The sequence below is a fragment of the Anguilla rostrata genome, chromosome 3, assembly GCF_018555375.3.
Source record: "Anguilla rostrata isolate EN2019 chromosome 3, ASM1855537v3, whole genome shotgun sequence".
Classification (NCBI taxonomy): Eukaryota; Metazoa; Chordata; class Actinopteri; order Anguilliformes; family Anguillidae; genus Anguilla; species Anguilla rostrata.
The window spans coordinates 62,223,724-62,243,761 of record NC_057935.1 but is presented as its reverse complement, the minus strand read 5'-3'; the positions used below and the strand labels follow the sequence as shown (position 1 = coordinate 62,243,761).

Below are 20,038 nucleotides of genomic sequence, written 5' to 3'. Positions count from 1 at the left end.
ACATGAATCAGATTTTGCATGCCGGTCGCAACTTCAACATGTTCCCCTTTTGGTTTTTAATTTTGTTCTCCCTCGGTAGAGATTAGAGAAGCATCTCTGCTTCCCCAGTCACAGGGATCCTCCCCTGCGTGACATCACTAGGAGCGTACTATAGTGGTACCGCTTTTAACGCGCGCACAGCAGTCGTCTGATCAGTTTCTGATCAGCCTCTACAAATCGTGCGCAGTATCTGAGGTGTCTACTTTGTAGAAGGATTTCTTCGTGAAGCGCAAGAGGGATTCTCGTGAGGGAACGGTGTTTTTCTGTGCTTCAGTGATAGAGTCCCGAGCAGAATAGCGTTTGGCTGATTATGTAGAGTGGTGTTTGGTTAATGTAGGAGAACTTTACTAGGTTTATCTCAGTGCAAACATATACGTCACATGAAATATTTAAACAATTGCTCCGGGTGATACAACTTCATTAGGCTAAAAACGAAAACACATCTGTCGTATTACTACACAACCATACAGCTCACGTGCAAAGTACCGCGGTTTTAAAAAAAGAACAGAAAGAAAAAGATCAAAGCGACTTGAAAGTAATTTGCTTTAGGTAGCGCTGCAAGAACATGCTCCGTTGCTTGTTGTGGCGTAGGCTAGGCTATAGAGACGCAGTGTCGAGCCTTCGGTGATAGAGGAAGACCTCAGTAATAAAATATATGAACATTGGAACGCACAGATTTTGGAGCTGTCAAACAGTTCTATGCAAATTGCACCTCAGTATTTCCATCGATAACTAAGTGATTAGTTTGGCCGGTAGACTTAGTAGCGTGTGCTAGCTATAGTCTGCATTGTTTACAGTATGTCTGCCACTTTTAAACGGCCCGCTTGAACAATATTTGGATCAGACAAAAATAGCGAGCGCGCAGTTGGTGACGTAGAACACATTGCAGCTACATGTAGCTAAATAATGAAATGAATGGTCCGTTAATGCACTGGGAGCGGTAGAACCCAATCACCTATTTGTTTGTTAGTTTTTAATTAATATGGCATTAACCTGTAATTCTAATCATTTAGCTTATCGTGACAATTAGAAAAAAGAACAAATTGCGCTATAAACGTGTGTTTACCGGGTGTGCTGGAGTTCGTGCTCTTCATATAAAGAACAAAATGTACCTGTGACGCTGAAGTGGAGGCAGAAGAAAATGTGATTGATGCTGTCAAGCCGCCTATGACACCCCTGCATGTCACTGGGGAATTGATGTATGGCATTTTCAAAAATATAAAATGTTTGTATACATCTCCGAGGCATTTTATCAAGACAGAAGATAATCTACATTTCAGTTATCCGACTATACTGCAAATTAACATAAACATATAAAGAAGGCTAGTTACAACAGGCTACCAATACATTAATGATGCACCTGTCGATAGGCTACACAAAACAAGCAGCCAAATTGTTTGTATTTTCAATATTAATAAAAGGAAAGCTCAATGAGTGGTTTAGGTATAATCCAAACATCTATAGAATATCACATGCAATCTGAAAAACACACTTTTTGTGAACATTTTTTGTTCACACACTTTTTTTAAACAAGTCTAAATGCTAGTGTGATTTCTGAGCATAGTATCTTTAGTTTTACACACTGAATTAAAACAGAAAGCTGCCTATATTCTACACAGGCTACACATCAGACGATAGGCCAAATAAAATGAGTTCTGACTAGTGTTATCCATATAATACATCAAATGGTTCGAAATTTCTAAATGAATCATAATCCTGGATTAAATTTTTAAAATATATAAACATAAATTATCAAAATAATTTAAATCTCACAATATTATGTTGACACGTCTCGGCTTCAGTAGCATGACAATGCCAAACTCGATTGGAAAGCGTTCAAGCGACTGTTGTAGGCTACAGGCGCACATCACCTGATAAATATAAATCATGCTGAAAAAACAACCTGTTGATATTTGAAAACAAAGTTATGTCACATATATCCCAGAACACAAGTTTGCACGTATGGTGTTGTGTTACCTGTAAAGCAGATCATAACTTATTTGATGTAACTCTGCCTCATATTTACCGTAATGCTTGATGATCAACCTATATGGAAGTATTCAAGCCAGTAGTCGATGGCCTACATAAGAAATACGATTCTTTGTTTCAGTTTACATAACTTGACTTGGCATGCTTGGGTCACTGGATACACAACATAGTCCCTCTTCAGCTCGTCAAAATCTAAGAGTTCACTTTTCGTGACTGCTGCCTGAACTCGGTCCCCCCGTGGCGACAGTGAAATGCTTCGGTTACTCGGACTTAAATTAAAGACCAAAAGTTTATTACGTTGTGCAGCCAAGGTGCCGTCAAAGAAAGTGATTAAGTATCTCATTCAGAAATGGAATTCTTGAGTGAAAGGGCCGGGAGACTAAAATGACCCCATTCATTCTGTTGTGGAGTCTTTTCACCAATATTTCAAATGGGCTACATCGTGGATTCTACTCTACAATTTAAATTTTCCATAACATAAACCTCACCCATTAACTAAATGATTGACTAAATGTGTTGGATTCGATTTAGCGTAAGTTTATTTGCAGTCCCTGTTATTCAGAGTCATTTAAAGATGGCAATACTTGTACATTTTAGTCACAATTGTATTCTGCTCAATTAGTAAAGAAATGGAACTTCATAGTTCTTGAAAGTAATGCAATCCGGACACAAATCAAAACCTTGATCCTAAAACTACTTAATCGTGTAGTTGGCTACTTCAACATTAAGGGATGATGTAAATATGCATTTTCGGTCATCTACCTTTATTAATTAATTTTTATAACTAAAACTGATGAGCGAAGAGCACCAGAGAAGGCCGACAATAAAAGTGATTTCTTTGAACATAAAAAACTCGGCAAACACCAAACAATTAGGCTAGCCTACTCAAATAGCGAGCATGGTATCACAAATAGCAGTCTAGCTAACTTTAACTGACAAACGCATTATTTATCAAGGGGAGGAAAAGGGACAAGAAACGAAAGGATTCGGGTGTTGTTCTATTCACTAACTGCGTTGGTGTGGAAGATTTGGTGTGAGATTATTTTCTTTTCAATGTAACGGTATTAAAAAGCGCAAAGAATACTAGACAGAAGGACGAGGCTGACGTCACAGTCCAAGAGTCACCCGCCGTGTGTTCGGCGTCTCCAAGTAAAGACTTTTCGACAAAAAAGTTTGGATTGACAATGTGGGAGGACAGGGCGTGAAACTAGTATCATCATCAGTTTTGAATGAAAGAAAGAAAACATATCTACAACAAAAGGGAGGCTCATTCCAATTCAGCTGCGTTGTTAGGACAACGAGAACCATCCCTCAGATCATTAGTTCCACTTCAAAAGAATTTACTTTCCGCGGTGAAAATGTCCCCTTTTGTTGCGCTGCGAAAAAGGGGAATCTTATGTTTCGTCCGTCTGTTTATTTTTCCTCTGTCCACAGAACAATTGCATTAAATAAATAGAAGACACCACAATGCACTAGCCGCCTATAAATATGTCGAAAATACCCGAGCCATAAACATTTGTAAAGAGGGGGCTGAACCAGAGTCGCCAAGTCTGGCTACTCAATTGTGGACATCCTAAATGCATAAAGGACCTGGGCTACGGACTGCAATACACTCCGCATTTGTCTGCAGCACTTCTGCCCATACGCAGCCACCATAACTTCAAACAGGCAGAGTGGTTATCTGTCCAGTCCCATTCCAGCCCCATGGAAGGGGAGTCCCCTAAAACTTCAGTGCATAGACAGCATGGCTGCATAGACTACACTTCCCAACAGCCGCTTTCCTCAACGCCTGAGTCCCATTTGTAGACTTGGTACAAACTACTCTTACAAACATTCTGATGAACAAATGTTGATGGATTTTTTGTGCATTGTTTTATTCCTTTCATCTACTGATGAATCCATTGCTTAGAAGAGACTCAGCGACCTATGATTCTTGTCAATCATTTCTTTAAAAATTACTTTTTCATAAAAACCTCCACGTACTGGCTTAATGTGGCAATTTAACGGCTGATAATGTCCAAAATACCCCTACATGAACAGTCATAGCACTGGTCACCTGACCATTCTCCAATCTATTGGAAAATCTTTCAGTAATGAGGATACTATGACAATTGAAAACTCGAGCATATTTTTAAAATGGGCCTCTGCCATAGTTACCTCTCTCATCTGAATGTCTTCATTAGCAAAGTGGAAGTTTTCCCTGTGACAGACGACCAAACGTCTCAAACATGCGACAGACCGGCACGCTGATGCGCATCGCCACGCTCACAGCACAGAGATGAGCGCTGACTCTAAACTGTGCCACGCCACAGACGCACGCAGAGCCACGTGAGCCTTTCAAGTCAAACTTGGAAAAAAAAAAAGTATTGTAGCCAGGAGCAAATGCCAGGGCAAGTAGCATTGCAGAGAGGGACACCAGTGGTTTAAGGGGCAGTGCTTTAAACAACAGAGACGCTTCAACCGCTGCGCCCTGTGATGCGGAGACGTAACAAATCCAGTCAGAGTGCGGAGAAATGAAATGGCGCGGGCTGCCAGCTCCGGAGCTGATTACATTCTGAATCATTACATCTTTGATTTAACTTCTAAGCGCTTCAACATCTAAGGCCCTCGGTGGTGGAGTGAGCTTCCCACGGCAGTCAGGGCGGCAGAGACGCTGGCCATGTTCCAACGCACACTGAAGATCCACCTCTTCATCCTGCTCCTCGGCTCACCCACCCAGACCCACTCTAGTAGCACTTTCACCGAGCCCTAACACCTGATAAGACGCCATTCTTTCACTGTTTGCAGAGTCTGTTGTTCTTTCCTCTCATTTCTTATCGTGCGTATAATTTAGGGTAATGTTCAATAAGGCAGCAGACAAGTTGTCAGTTGAGTCAGCACTTCTTGTACTTACTTCCCCTCTTGGCTCTATACTTTCCCTCTCAAGGGAACTACTGCACTGCAATCCCTGATCTTTGCACTTGCACTTTTTTTGCATTGTAATTTTGCATTAAGCCCCAGCTAAATGCCAGTAATGTAAAGTAACAAAGTAACTACTTGCACATTGATAATAGCAGCCTTCATAATAGCCGATGTTCAATAATTTTGTTACTTAGTAATTGTTTTTAAGTGACAACCTCACAGCCTTACTTCACATAGTTCCATTAATAAAATAGGTTGTCTGTGCTAAAAGAATTTTGAAGGTTTGAGTTAATCTTTGTCATTTCTGCAGTCAGGAAAAATTATGTACATTAAGTAGCAACTGAGGCTGTGGAAATATGGAGAGAACCACTGGTAGTACAGGATTCATCCTGTTACTGGTATGGGATACTTGTGTACTCTGAGATTCAGGATGATGTCCATACCAGGAGTATAGCATAGCATTGGTAACAGACTCATGAATACCTACTTATGGATGAGGTCTCTGTGCTATTCATCTTCTGTGATGGTGCACTTTGGCCTTTCTTTTCCTACTTTCTTTGTTAAAGAGATTCGCCAAAATGCGTCGCGCCGCCCTGGTGCTCACTGAGACCGTAATGGATAGACTCACGAGTCCAGCCTGACAGAGTGGCAGAGAGACCTCTGGGGCTTTGATGACACTAGAGAGGCTCCATGGATTGTCGCCGATGCCTTTTTCTGGCTTGATGGGAAAGGCACCCCAGTGCGATGGTGATAAACCCTTTGTCAGCAGGTGGTCCACTTGGTATGGCCTCTGGTCGCTTGGACTGTGGGCGGACACATTTCTGAGGGGCTGGGGAAAGGTGCACAACAGCAGGAAGGTCAGAAGGTTCTGGAACCTACCATAGACTCTGGCATGCGCAATAGTCATTGGAGCCAAGGACCATTCTTTTGGCTTTCTTCCACATTCTGCCCTCCCTTGGGGGGCACACGCTGGAGATGCCAACCATCAGGGTGGTCAAAGATGCACTGACCCCACAATGTGGTGTGCCACTTTGTGGAGGGCTTCTACTGGGAAAGTTAAGACGCCGCGGCACTCTGAGGAGGTCTTTGAGTGTAAGATGCAATAGTTTGAGATGGCGGCTGGAATCTGCGCTCATTTTTTAAATCTCTTTGAGGCGTCATCCCAGCAGCTGCTATGCGTCTTCCAAAGAGGGAGCACTCGGTGAAGAATATATGATGCACAAATATATTCGTAAGAATACATGCACGGACAGTAGCAGTACATGTGAGCTCCCAGTTAAGAATTGATGTACGTACACAGCACTGCTCTCTGGTCTGCCTCCAGTCCATTCCCATGTTCAGCCTGATCCCTAGAGTGTTGTGAACCATAAAGATGGAAGCAGAAAGGGCTATTGTGGATGGGCTAACTACCTGCTATAGTAGGCCCTATGTGACCTTTCGAACTCATGGATCAACCTATAACTTATAGTACAAGCAATGTTCCAAAGCACCTCATGCTGCCCACCTAGCTGGCAGAGAACACTCAGAGACTACACTACATGACCAAAAGTATGTGGACACCTGACATCCAAGATCACATCCAAACTTATGGGCATTAATACGGAGTTGGTCCACGCATTTGCTGCTATAACAACCTCCACTCTTCTGGGAAGGCTTTACACTAGATGTTTCAGCATTGCTGCAGGGATTTGCTTCCATTCAGCCAGAAGAACATTAGCGAGGTCGGGCACTGATTGGTCGATTGGGCCTGCCTTGCAGTTGGCTTTCCAAATGAATCCCAAAGATTACATTACAGGCATTTGTTGGATGGGGTTGAGGTCAGGGCTCTGTGCAGGCCAGTAAAATTCTTCCACACCATTCTTGACAAAACCATTTCGATATGGATCTCACTGTGTACCTGAGGGCATTGTCATGCTGAAACAGTGTATGATGTGTGTGTATGTGTGCATGCGCATGTGTGTGAGTCTGTGTTGTATGTGTGTGTGTGTGTGTATATGTGTGTTTGTATACTAAGAACTAAGAATTTGAAGTTGTGACAGGCAAGAATCAAAAGCTGGACCTAAAGGTAATGCTCATTAAATACAGAAAGATTAAGTAGGGGTTGAGTTACAGTACACTTTGAATGTAAAGGTGAACGTGGGTAACAGTCTACTTAATCCCCAAACTCTAATATGAACTCCCTTTGCATTGAAAATGATGCTGTGTGGCCTTGTAAATGTTCTGCAAGCGTAAAGTTTTGTTGATTTTGTGCTTTCCTCGGGTGCATTATAAACTTTTGGGGTTGACGCCATGCCAGGGCCCGATATCCCCATTTGTAATCACCGTTTCAGCCTTCACAAATATTGTGCCACGATTCCAGAACACATGTTTGCGCCGAGAATTCTTTTTTCAAAATATTCACAGCGGGTTCTGATTGGTCTTCTCAAGGTCTAATGAAAGATCTGCTCTTGCCGCGATAATTGCCACATTAAAATTAACAGATGTTAACATAGGCATTTCACACTTATGAATATCTTGATGTGATTGATATTCATGAGGAAGGTTTTGATTTGCTTTGTAAACACTGATGTTTTCTTCTGGTGCATGGCACAATAGAAGCACAAGTGGATCATCTCCAGTATTCTCAGACCTTCAGGATTTGCTTTGGACATTTATTGTTCCAGTCACATAAGGGCATTTACTTTGGAACTTGGAAAAAAAAATTGGAGATCAAAAGACAAGTGACATATGCAGAATTAAAAACAATTATTTTTTATTTCATGCACCACAGAAATAAATATCAAAGCAAGCTGAAAACGTACTGCTTTTTTCTCCTCTCCCTATTATGGAAGGATGTGTTGACTTGAGAAAGAGAGCACATTCTCAACTCGAGTGCAGCTAATTGCATCTTTCATCTATCCAATTAAAGGATGAATTTTTTATCCAAGTAGTTTACTTCTTGTTTTGATAACTAATCACGGGCCCTAGCCTTTTAATCAGTTCAAAAACGAACAGTGCATATTAATTCCATGCTTCTTCAGCCACTGGTAATGATCGTTTTCCCACTGTTCAGGTCCTCCTTTGAAAGCTGTTTAGAACTGGCTGACAGCAGTCGCAGAAAATGCACAGTGATTTTAAAACAATGACCTGGAAAACCATTTTCAGTCGTCCATTTTGATGCGGTGCGTTTGATCTGCGCGCATTTCGGAGGGACGGTAAATGGGCAGAAACCCAAAGTGCAGCGAGATCAAGCGGATTGTAAGATAATACCCGCACCCAACAGCCCCCAGCATAGGGGGGAAAATGCTGACTACACCACCACACTGGACAAGGCCCAGATATATACTCTCTGTTGTTATCTGTGGTGTGTACTCTGTTTACGAACACTTTCACTTCAGCTCCACGTGAATGAGCAGTGCCAGCTCTACTCTCCCGGAATATCAATGATGCAATAGCAGTGCTCCTTGAGGTAATGTCCTCTCTCAAGAGAATCCTTTTCTTTTCTTTTTTTACCTTCTGAGTTTGCTCCACATTCTGATTATTGTTAGCAGGTTTATATAATGGGCTATAATCCAATGTACTATTAATATCTTTATTTTCTTTTGTTCTGTCTGGCTTGGACCTTATGCAAATACTTCAAATATATAGTGAAATATTTGTGACGATGTGAGAGGTGGGGAGCGAGCAAGGCAAAGAACGAGGGAAACGTAGAACAGAAAAGAATGCAATGCTGACAGCTGATCTAAGGATCTAAGGAAATGGTCGCAATTGAGAACATCGTTTGTGGAGAGCAATGGCACAGAACAGTCATTAACATCCCATTTAACTGGCTGAAAGGAACTATGTCCATACCCATACACTGAAACCCAAGTCATTTTCTACCACTCTACTTGTCACGAAGACAGAAATGGCTAGGGCATGAAATAAATTAAAAGGCGAGCCTAATATACAGTAGTCCAATTAGTCCAATGAGCCCTCTTTCTCTTTCAAGAAACCAATGGTCACCAATAGTGTTGAACCTGCCCTTCTGAAAGCATTTTTAATTTTCTATGTGATATCTCAAAATCTGCTAATGAATTCTGTATAAGTACACTGTATAAGTATTCTGCGGCATAGCATCTTGCCATTGAATAATTAACCCAGGAGATCCTGTTGTTATTGATCATTTTTCCTTCTTGCTTGATATTTAGCATCACTGATATTGAGAATATGTGAACACAGTGAAAAAGGATACATGTTTTCAAACAAGCACAAATTCACCTTTTCAATTGAAATCTCGCTAAATCAACCAGGATCCAGAGTCTTCTGGCTTGTTATTGAGGCTTCTAGGTAGCGTGCCTGTACTGGAATACGAATACTTTTCACGAATACTACATTAATATTTCCAATATATGCATTAACAGTGGTGTAGAATCCTGTATGAGTCATCCCTCTAAAAGAGAGGGAGCAAGAACAAAAAACTCAGATGCAATCAAGTTATTTATTCAGATATTCAGGCTTTTTATGCAGTCATTTCTGCTCATTTAGTGTAATTATATCAGCCATCATTAAACAAAAAGAAGCTTAAAGGACATCAAATCTGCGACCTTTTTTTAAGAGTCTGACTCTTCTCTCATGCAAGCTCTTGTTTGCAATCATACAATAGCGCATTATTGGTCCCCGATACCTGTCAAGCCAAAAGGGGTCTTACTTCTTTTTTTTCTTTCTTGCTTTGCCCCATGAATTTTCATGTACACCACCTTATTTCATATTTAACCTTTCAGATCCCACCCTGTCACAGCACTTACATAATTCTGCCACTTACATAACGCCGAGAATATCATACGTGACATGCGCAACACCCATAATGCAGGTTTATGTTAATGCGCAAGAGATCTGTGCTGAGCTTGGGATGGAAGTGCTAATTACCCCCGCTATATCCCACGCTAATAATGGGCTGAAAGAATTCTCGGAAATACATTCTGTTCTTTCATGCTGCTGGATGATGATTTTTTATTTTTTTATTTTTTGTACAACTTTATCTATACATCTGAAACACAGAATTATTGCTGGGAAACATGAAAATAAATCGCAGAGTCTGCCTTTGTCTTTGGTCGATGCTGATACGCGTTTGTATTAAAGAATGATTAAAAGAGTTTATCGTTTAAAAGGTACCCAGGGTTCCAGACGGAGAAGATCACTGGTTTATTTTGTATTAAGAAATTTGTATTAAGTCTCCAAGAAAGGTTAAAAACGATAAAAACTGAAAAGATTGTTTTCAGTCAGGCACACCTGTCACACAACTAAAGGCTCCAAGGATCCGGATTTATGCATTTTGGTATGTTCAACCACTTTCCATTTTTAATATGTCACTGTCTCAGGAAGAAAAACCCCAGGGTAACTTTAAAAGTGTTGTCAGTGTTTATGGTAGTGGGAGTATTGCCATGAGTAATGACTGAGGCAAGGTTAGCACTCAAGTAAAATTCTGACTCAAAAAATATATATTTTCAAAAACAGGTAAATATAGTAGCATGAGACAAAAAAGCGGAGAGAAAAAAGTTTCACCACTTCAAGGGGTGCCCTGGATAAAATGTGAAGATGAAGACTGCCATCTCACGCTAGGTTACTGTTAACCGTGTCACGTGCGCAAAAATGTGAACTAGAAATTCACAGTGCGGTTGCTATTGGCACGGTGTTGACGGCTGAAAGATGAAGGAAGGGTCTCGATTTCACGCGCGCAGCCCAAATCCGCTACCTGCGCAGCTGAAAGTGGGACACCCCACCGTCTGCCCTCGCTGCCCCCTGCCCCGAGGTCACATTCCAACAGAGACACCAAAGCAACTCTCGTTTCCTCCTGACAGCAAGGAACATCACATGCCACATGATATTAACGGCAACGGAAATGGACTGACGCTCAACAGCTGGAGCAGATGAGGTTCTGTCCATGACTTCCTGTATCTGTTCATCATTATTATGATTATTATTATTATAATGATGATGATGATGATTATTATTATTATTGTTGTTGGTGTTGCAATTTTGCTGTTATTATATTATTATTATTATTATTATTATTACTACTACTATTATTGATGGACAGCAGACTACTCATGCACTGTTAGTAGCTAACTTAAGTGATTCAAAAACATTTAACCACTGGTTTACTGGGATGTTGGAAACAGTTTCAGTTTATAGGGAACACAATCAAACAACTCAAACTGAAGAGGGCCTTCAATCCAACCGATAGTGTTTATTTCCAGCCCCCTCTGATGACCGGCTTCTCTGTTACACTCAAGGGTCCATGGTATAAATAAATCCGATTGGTCCCCACCAGTAATGTCACGGTCCTAAAGCTACATAGCATTGGGGGGAGAGAGATTACTTAAACTGTAATTGAAATGGCCCAAAGGGAATCCTCAGTCCTGGCCTGCCTTCTCCCTCCATCCCTCTCGACCTCCGCGTCATCCTGTCATCCATCACCGTAGAGTCAAGCCCCGAGGTGCTAGCTCAGTGCTGAGAGGTTAATAGTGAGATCGCCAACGCAATGCTTGCTTATTGTTTCCTCAACCGTGGCCCCGCAGGCATAAACAAGGGCACACAGAAACTACACCAGCAAACCTCACAAGACGCCTTGTCAAGTACATATTAATTTAGCAGGTGGGAGTGCGGGAATGGTTAACATCAGAACGTCAACAGTAAGAGGAGGATGGACACACTTCAATGGTGTTGGGGGTGGCAATCAGAAACGCTACCCTTCTATCAGATGTCGAGTTCACAGGCTAGATTATACATTCCCCTTGCGACACAACCTGCTACAGATAAAATTAAACACTCCCGATTACACGCTCGCTTTGAAATAACCCTGGACTGTGATCAATGTGCTCGCATGTTTTTGAGCTCTCCCTCAAAAGACGAGATTTGAGGATTTCAGGGGAAAGAAGAGGGGAATCAAATACCACATCTTACAACAACCAGAAATGATTATTAATGGAATATGATGGTACTGAGAGACGGCAGAGACAACAGGCTGCGTTTGTGGAATATAAGGGTTTTCTTCTCTTTAGGCACTCTGATCAAAGTCTCTTTAACGTTTGCCCGAAAGTACTCAAAACGCATTTCGCCTAACGTAAGTCATTAAGCATCAACGCTAAATATTATAGTCTAATTCCAGAAATATAACGACCATTCAAAAACCAATTAAGCTAAAAAAAAATTATTTTTAAACGAACAGCTTAGATACAACTAAAATGTGCTCCTTGTTCCCCGGCGTATTCAGCCCGGCTCTGCGCGGACTCCGAGGCGGCCAGTCGCCCTTGCCAAGGAGCGGAGGACATTAAGGCAGCCGCCCGCGTCCGTTGATCTCTAATGAAGAGGTTCTGGGAGGCAGATCAGAGAGAGAAGGGGAACGAAAGCCGTGGTAACCACCACCCACCCCCCCACCCCGCCCCACCCCCCCATTCCCCCCCCACACACAGAAACGATGGCAGTGCTCCTCCAAGTCTCAGGCCAGCGAAAGTCGCCTGTCTTCAAACAGCTGAAAACCTAAAGAGACTCGGATTTTGAGGGACGGGGAAAAAAAAAAGAAAGAAAAAAATCCCCTTTCCCCCCCGTGAAAAAAGCGCGTCCGCTCGCATGCCGTGGAACCGCCCACTCGAGAGGCTTGCGCATCAACCTGTTGTTGCATCCTGCCACGACATGACTATTGTCAGCAGCAGGGTAATTTCTCAGCTGATTGGCTGAGAAGAGATCTTTAATCTCTCCCAGCTGCCCAGAGACTGCATCATCAGAAACCGTCAGCCTTATCTCTTATGTATTGCATGGATAATGAATGGGGAGAGGGAGGGGAAAAAAGAGAGAGAAAAAAAGCTGCCTTTTTAAGAACTTTGTCCACAGGGGGAAATTGGAAAACTAGAAATGCATCAAAAGACAAAAATACATCAGACGTAGAAAAAAAAAAAGAGGGTTTTTTTTCCCTCCTTCCCTTCTCGTTGCAACTCAGTTGGCGGATGACAGGTTTGGGTGAAGACTTACAACAAGACTTTTTAAAACCTGTGCTGGGGTGGCTGGCACTTCAGTCAACACAACTCAAAGTGCGGTAAATGAATCGGGGCCTGCTTCAATAAGCCAAGAGCTGGCACCACTGCTGGGGGGAGACCACACTGGGCACAGGGTATTGGTCAGATTTAGTCACCAACCACAAGGCCAGCCCCAGGTATTTATTCTCTTTTCACCATCATATTTGGCATTTCACTTTTGAAAAGGTACAAAATGGTCTGGAATACTCTGTTGCCAACACCTTTACATCTTCCCAAATATTTGCCTATTTTTAAAAACAATGATTCACTGCTTATATTCTTTTTGGGTGATGTTTTTTTTTCCTGACTTCACTGTTTAATCCCATTTGATGACCCAATTACTGCTACCTCTCCCATGAAATATTCATTTATCCAGTTCTTCACCATTAACAAGTCGGCCTCCAGATGTCCACTCATATGCGTGCATGTGCAGTGGCTGTGTCCTTTTAACATAACCTCCTCTTCTAATAGCTTCACGAAAAAACCCAAAAGGTGGGGGCGGGAAAAAGAGGTGGCACTGCTAGGCAATTATGGCAGGGGTACGGTGAGCAGAGACGGGCGTGAGAGGCAAGGTGGCAGAGGAGGAAACGGGACTGATTGGTCAGAACTGGCATGCCGGTTCGGGAAATATAGCTGGGGCAGGGACCAGTGCACCTGCTGAAAGTCAACATGGGGGGGGGGGGGTGGGGAGACACCATTAGGAGCTGAGGGGCCCAGTGGTATGCAGAGATTAAGGGGCCAATCTAAAGAAGTCATGGAGAGAGAGAGATAGCCAAGAGCAGAGGGAGAGAGACAGATGAAGGTGGGGGTGCATGGGGCGGAGGAGGGGTGAGCGAGTAGGGGCAGCACTGGATGAAAAGGAAAATGAGTCAGGGAGCAACAACTCTCGTGGCCTGACCTGGGGAAGATGGAAAATTCCTGAAATCCAATTAAGATCACACTCCATTTGCAATCGAAGCCCATCCCTGCACAAATGCATACACGCGCACACACACACACACAAAACATACACACACACACAAATGCATGCACATGTACACACACACACAAATGCACGCACATGTACACACACACACACACACAGACACACACAGACACATACACAGATAAACATGTATGCAAACACACACGTACATGCACACAAACACACACACAGACACACTCAAGCACACCTAGTGCACACCTATGGAATGCCTAACTGCTAAAACATGGGCAGTGGGGAACCAGCAGAGGCAGACTTAGTGCAGAGAAAGGGTACAGATCAGGACACAGGCTGGTCCCACTCGGACAGCCATGTCTGATACCCTCTGAAGGGGTAGGAAACCACTCTGGGGGGGCACAGTTCCTCAGTGACTGGCCAGACGAATTTCCCAAGCGCCGAAGCCTTTTGGACCAGTTCGCAAACTTACGTCACGGGTAAAACACGGTAAGGGAAAGCGTAACGGAGACCACCGACTCCTGTTGCTAGGCAGAAGGCGCGCTTTAAAGATAGAGGACAATGAGAAGATCACGCAGAGATGAGAAAGGTTCCATCACCCCACAGAGAAGATAATGTTAATAGAGTGCTAGGGAGTGGTATGGTAGGGGGTGTAGAATTTTGACATTGCTTTGTCATTGCCAACGCTACAGAAAAAAAATCTGGGAATATTTTAGGCTTAGAAGGATTGTGGGTATTACAGAACACATTTCAGTGTATTCGATCAAACCATGCATATTTCCAATAATAAATACTACAAGGCAGATATGTTCCCAATTACTGCACTGTATGTTGTAAGATGGTTCTGGAACCACACCAGTGAGCAAACAGACATGCACTTCAATTTACAAATCAATCATAGACCACCTCTTGTATTGTCTATCACCTCTTCCACCATCCCTCTCCCTCTCTCCCTCTCTCCCTCCTCCTCTCACTGTTGCTCTCTCTCTCATCGCTTGTGAAAAGGGATGCAAATTATTTTTGGAAATACAAAACATGTATCTTTTTCTGTATCAGGAGCGCATTCTTATGTGCGGGGCAGTCAAACGTTATACATCCGGTCCTGTGAGATCTACAGGGACCTGCAATTTATTTAAACTGAAACGCGTGTGCACCAAGTCCAGCTGTGTGAACTCGACGCATTATTAATGCTGGATCTTCAGACAAATGGCTACATGGCTGGCCTTCAGTCATCACTTATTCATTTCTTTAGCAAACGCTAATGATACAAACACAGCCTTTCCCTTTTCCAAACCATAAAGAAGTAAAGAGCTTACATGCCAACCCAGGAATACATTTCAATGGAAGCAGGTTCATCCACTGCATATTTATCAGAGGTAAACTGCATTTACAGTTGTTGTAGAAGCCATTGCCATTTAAAACCAGAGTTCTGGATACGTAATCAAAGATTAGTTCTGATGAGTGAAGATGTCGACACCTTACAGGGCACGTCCAGACTGTGCAGCATTTTTTTTTTTTTTTTTTTTTTAAAGGTCCACCCACCTTTTGTATTTTTTTTTTGTTTACTTTACTCAGACAGAGGGAAACCAGAGAGGGCTCCAAACAGAGATGAGATCAGAGTTCCGAAAATGCCGCGGCCAGCAATCAAACCCCGCCTCCAGAAGGGAGGAGCCTGCACACGGGCTTCAGAGTCGCCTGCCCTGAGGACTGTAGCGCAGTGTCCCTCCCCACATGCAGCATTCTATAGACTAGTGGGGCACCCAAACTTGATGAGCCCACAGTTCACATAAAGAGCGGTTAAATTTTTGTCTCACTCACACTTTATTAGTACACAGCCTCACATTTGCTCAGATACGGAATTACTTACTTTGTGTGTATATATATGGGCAAAAGTAGCCTTATTTGTAAGTAACTAACACAGTGCATCTACTTTACCAAGTCCAATGTTTAATTTGTCTGGTGTGAACATGAATGGAAAATATCTTATATACAATACATTTTTGTCATCGCGTGACCCACCCCCAACACCTCCCATGACTGAGAGGGCCATTTGGGTGGGGCCTGATCCACTATCTGAGAAACACTGGGGTGTCCAAAGATGATTACCTTTTTGCCACAGATGATTTTGGGTTCCAACACACAATACTAAATGCAACCGAATATAAGAAGCTGGATATAAAGAGGATGCTTTGAGGAAATCGAAAGCATTATTCTTATCATTTCTTTCATCTCTGGTGCAGTTTTTCAAATAATAGGGTCCCTTCATACACTGCAATTGATGTGAAACCATTTTATGGTTAGCATTTTGTGGTTATTTGTTACCTCTATTGCATATTTGCAATGGAACTACCATTTATCATCAGATAACTTCAGTTGTCCTAGTATGTACCCCACCAAAAAAAAAAAAGATATTTCTATAATGAATACATGTGGCAAATTACTCCTGAAATGGTAAACAGACCTTGCACTGAAGGCTAGTAGCCAGCCCTGGAGGGGGCAAATGCACCAAAATCAGACCAAAAAATGGATATTTATGTCACCTAACATTTTGCTCCCCCGTGAGGTCCTTGTGCGGTATGACCTTTGTTTTTTCAAGCAAAACTGATAGAAGTAGCCGTTTGTGATATCCATGTGCATCTTTCTTAATCTGGCAATAAACGGCCGGTCGGGGCCAGGCAAATGAAATGGAACACCACGGCCACTGATTTTCAGATTTCTTTCTCCCTTTGAAGTAGACTGCGAGCGTAAGAACCGGAGAGTTCATCCTTGACAGAGGGAACTGGGAGGGTAATCTACGAATGAGCAGTATGATTATAATATTAACATGGGATTAAATGGGTCTGGCCAAAAGCAGAATTGTGTTTAAACAGCACAAAAATGACAGCTAATGAGGACAGAACTCAGAAAGCCTAAACATAAGTCTGTACTACAATACTGCCTTACATTCACACATCATGTGGGGGACTTAGTTTGCAACCAAAATACTGCAATAAATTACAAAAGCCAAATGAAAAAATTAACTTCCCTACTGTGTTCCTGATTCACTCGTTAAACGTATGTTTGAAGTTTGAATTTGAAAAGAAATATAGAAACACAATATTTAAAAAGTTCAGTTCATCCAACTCCTGTACCATGACTTGCAATCTTCTTTTTATTTTTTTTAGTTTAAGTATAAAATAAGCATTTGAATGAAACACACACAATACAAATCATATCAGTGTGAATAATTGTGTTTAAGTATTCTTGTTAAAAGACAGTTTGAAACATTATTTTGGATGGACTACTTAATTTGAAGTTACTTTCACCTGAGATGTCCTGTCTCCTCTTCCCATGTAGTTAACTCAAAACATTCGGGTATGTTTTCCTTCAGTGCCAACCTAGTGATGATCAACTGAAACTAGACTATGCTTAACATGACAGGTGTGGCTTTAGGCTTCACAGTATGCAGAAGGGAAAAGGTATACTTCCATGTACCCAGAAAGCTGAAGAAATAAATTGTACTTCAGCAATTAAAGGAGAAAATGCACACAAAATATAAATTGTACATTGTATGGGACCATAATTCACTGTCTTACAGCCTACACATGACCAGTGAGTTCCCAGTTGCCCATCCCTGTTTTAGATTAAATGATTATAGTGCTTCATGCTTAAACATAAAAATGGTAATTAAAGGGTTATTTGTATCTTGCAATTGTCCAGTAGAATACTTAATCTATCTGAAGTTCCATTTTTTTTCCAAGCATTCTGCATGATTCCAAGAAGGGCCCGTGGGCGGAAAGGTTCTAAATAGATAGGAAGAACTGTTGTTCAGCCATTATGACTGCAGATGGTTCTTTGTACAACCATCTGCAGAGGATTCTGTATTTGACCTTCAGGAGGGGTTCACTGCAGCTCAAAAAAAGGTTACATCTTGATGGCCAAATAAAATACAACACAGAGCCCTAAAAGGGATTGCAAACTGTGCAGCCACTTAAATTCAGAAGAAGCATCTTATTGTTTGCCTTCTAAAGGGTTGCACAAAATAATTTACGATAAAATAACTAAACTATAATTCAATATGAAATAATGAAAATATTAAGTGTAGTCTATTCTTCTGTTGAATTTCTACTTTTCTGCTTAAATGAGCATACTCGTTATGCTGCATTATCCAGAAATCGGTCAGACAACAACAAAACAGACAATATTCAGAACCAGAAAATGCATGCTGTATGAACTTCCTCATTCTATGATCATCATCCATTGATTTTTCAAAAAAACTATTAATGGCTCACACAACAATTTCTAAAACAAGGCCATTTAGCGAAAAACGTTTGCACACGTCTACCATTCTCGTGCGGCACTGGGGCAAGTTGCATCTGGCAAACGGGCAGTGGATGAAGCCGGATGGGCTACTCTAAAAACTTGCAGTTTCGTCAGATCTTTTCTTCCCATAGCGCTCGGGCATTCGAGGCTCGGCAGCGTGCATCATCCTGGCATAATGTGGACCAGGTGTCTCTCTGATCTTCGGTATGCGATATGCTGCCTCATCAGCCATCAATAACAGGTTCCCAAAGACACTGAGGGCCTACTACTCCTCACGAGTACAGACTATTATTCAGCATCTCATGTCATCCTCTTACAACGCAAACGACACTACTGTAAATATTATGTTAATACAAGATTACATGAGTACACATTTGCATTCTCGTGCATGACATTATAGGGTGCTGGTTCGCCAAAATTAATAATATATCTTTATTTGCCAGTAGTGTTAACTCAGTTTAGCAATTAGGCTACGATGGATTACGGTGATGTTGCACTAATGGATTGTTAGACATTTTATGTTAGTTGTGATGTAAGGTTCTGCATTTCTGTGATAATTTTCAAGCATCATACTTCCTAAAATTATTACGGCCATACAGGCCGATACTTCAATATTGTTACTCAGCCGGACGCCTCATCACCCTCATGCTGCGTTGCTCATAAATATATAACTATGACTCTTGTGCGTGTTGTCATGTGACATATAGGCTACTTCACGTTTTTGCCATGATAGCGTAAACTTTTAAATATATAAATAGTCAGTGGTGTCAAAGCCCTCAAACGTGAGCACCCAGACGTTTGAGCGATAGCCTTTGCTCTGCTTTAGGAAGAATAATTGATCTAAGAAATAGGCTATTACATTACAGATAGCCTAATAGCCTATGTTTCATCATATTCCATCACAAGTGTTATGCTACATTAAACAATGTTTTTATTGTTATCGCACACTCCAATGAATAAAGAAAACCACACGTTGACGAGCTGCTTTTGACAGTGCACCAATTTTAATGTGTCAGCGAACTTGAACGGAGTAAAATCCATAATTTGAGGTGAATTACACTTTTGGTAAGTAGTAAGGAGATTATTTGGTTATTCGAGCATCTGTTTGTCTCCCGATAAACATCAGTTGACCATTTATCAATTTCATGTGTTCATCATTTCCGTAAGATAAACCCAAATACCTGTAAAAGTAAAAATTCGTTACGTGCTACAGATTCCACGTGAAGATAGCCAATCAGATTTATTCACACTTTAGTCTTTTTTTTTTTTTTTTTTCAACATGATGATTTCCTTAGGCAGACAATCGAAGCACACTATTAAATTAAACGCTAATTTTGAAATGAGTAGACCGAGTAGACCGAAGTAGGTACGGCGCATTTCCGAAACCAGCACGGTTCTCTTGTTAGAGTTAGCCTTAATTAATTGTATTTCATTAAAGCGCTAATTTAATTCCAGGAAACCTGAATGTAATCCATTGAAATCTAGTAATACTGAAATCAACACTGAAGCTTAAGGCGTGACTATGGCACTATACGATGTTTTTTTTTTTTTAAGAATGCACTTGGCTTAATGACACACTCCCTGATCAAAGAGAATTGAGACACTTTAATGAATTATAGTATGCATAATTAATGTTACAGTACATACAGTAGGATTTTCATTAAATATTTTAATTCCTATCTCGGTAAAAGCTTATCATCTCAAATGAATCCAAATTTTACGCACAAACTCATGAAATACTAACATGCAAATATCTGGGTTGGGGGCAGGGAGATTTCCGGTAAATCGCGCCCTAAGTAGAAACTAGCATCCACATACACCCCACTCTCGTTCACAG

The 20,038-nt window shown here is 41.6% G+C and overlaps 1 long non-coding RNA gene across 2 annotated transcripts in view; it reads right to left on the bottom strand.

Annotated features, from left to right (window-relative positions):
* Window positions 1-20,038, bottom strand: part of LOC135251591 (uncharacterized) — a 102,083-nt gene that overhangs the window by 9,593 nt on the left and 72,452 nt on the right. The gene's annotated exons all lie outside the window — the stretch shown is intronic.